At 60.9% G+C, this 1,735-nt stretch overlaps 1 pseudogene; it reads left to right on the forward strand.

Moving 5' to 3' along the window:
• Positions 1-376: 376 nt before the first annotated feature.
• On the forward strand, positions 377-1,456 carry LOC113961569 (annotated as a pseudogene).
• The last annotated feature ends 279 nt before the right edge of the window (positions 1,457-1,735 follow it).

The following is a 1,735-nucleotide window of genomic DNA, read 5'->3' on the forward strand; positions in this document are numbered from 1 at the left end:
TTTGTGGCCACAGGATGCCTGGTGAGTTCTAGAGATGGACTTGGGCAGAAGGAACCCCCAAGCCAACGCGCTCAGCCCTTGTTTTCACCCCCAGCAGGATTTGTCTTTCCCAAAGCTTGGGCGGATGGAGGAGGAGGCTGCGAGGAAGAGGAAGATGCCTTGGGCCCCCCAGGCAGGTGAGGAGGAAGTCAGTGGCCCTTTGGGTGGGTGTTGTGCTGGCTCTGGCAGCCGAGCATGGCCCCCGGCTGCAGGACAACCCCGCTGCCGCCGCCGTCCTGCCAGGGCCGGAGTTGGGGGGATGTCCTTGGCCTTCCCTCTGGGCTGGAGGCAAATCCCCTCCCTGTCCTTCTTGCTTCCTGCCCCAGGCCCCGAGCTGAGGACGGAGAGCCTGGAGGACAAATCCCCCCGGCAGACCCTGGTGGGAGAGGCCGTTTTGAAGGGCTCCGCGGCGCAGGAAGGCAACGGGGAGGAAAAGGCCCGGAGATCCCCCCGCAGGAGGGGCTCCAAAGCCAGCCCAGGGTGCTCTGAGTAGGAAAGACCCAGCCTGTGCCGGGAAGGTGCCCAGAGCTTGAGGGGGAGCTCCGACCTGGTGGTCCCTGAGCAGCCTCCCAGCAGGCAGAATCCCTTCAGGTGCTTGGAATGTGGGAAGAGCTTCAGGAAGAGCTTCAACCTCCTCACCCACCAGCACATCCACACTGGGGAACGGCCCTACCCATGTAGGGAATGTGGGAAGAGCTTCAGGGACAGCTCCACCCTGATCCGACACCAGCACATTCACAGTGGGGAATGGCCCTACACGTGTGGGGAATGTGGGAAGAGCTTCAGCCAGAGCTCCAACCTGATCCTGCACAAGCACATCCACACTGGAGAACGGCCCTATTTGTGTGGGGAATGTGGGAAGAGCTTCAGGCTGAGCTCCCACCTGATCCGACACCAGATGATCCACACTGGGGAGCGACCCTACACGTGTGGGGAATGTGGGGAGAGCTTCAGGGAGAACTTCATCCTGATCCGACACCATCGCATCCACACCGGAGAACAGCCCTACGTGTGTCGGAAATGTGGGAAGAGCTTCAACTGCAGGTCCAGCCTCGTCACCCACCAGCGCATCCACACTGGGGAGAGGCCCTACAAGTGCTGGGAATGTGGGAAGAGCTTCAGGCAGAACTCCCACCTGATCCGACACCAGCGTATCCACACTGGGGAATGGTGCTACAAGTGGTTGGAATGTGGGAAGAGGTTTCAGACCAGCTCACATCTCCTCAGGCATGAGCGGACACACACGGATGAGAGGCCCTTCCGCTGCACCGACTGTGGGAAGGGCTTCAAACTGAACTCCACCCTTGTCACCCACCGGTGCATCCACACCGGGGAGAGGCCCTACAAGTGTGGGGAGTGTGGGAAGAGCTTCACCCGCAGCTCTACCTTGACCTCACACCAACGGACCCACCGGTAAGAGAAGCACTACCAGTGCCCCAACTGCGGGAAGAGCTTCGGCCGCCGCTTCCACCCCAAATGAACCCCCTGATGGTGAGGCAACCCCTGGAGTCCAGTGACTGTCAGTCCATCCCTTTCAACCGCAAAGGGCCAGTCCCCTTTCACAGGGGCAGGTTCTTCCAACAGAACCCTTCTTGGGGGGTGTGTGGAGATTCCTGCCTTGGCTGGGGACCCCCCAAGGTCACTGCTGGAGGTTGAGAGCAGAGATCTCCCCATGAGCGTTGGTCTGGGGGAGTTC

This window comes from Neopelma chrysocephalum, unplaced genomic scaffold (assembly GCF_003984885.1).
Source record: "Neopelma chrysocephalum unplaced genomic scaffold, ASM398488v2 Primary Assembly neopelma1_97280, whole genome shotgun sequence".
NCBI lineage: Eukaryota > Metazoa > Chordata > Aves > Passeriformes > Pipridae > Neopelma > Neopelma chrysocephalum.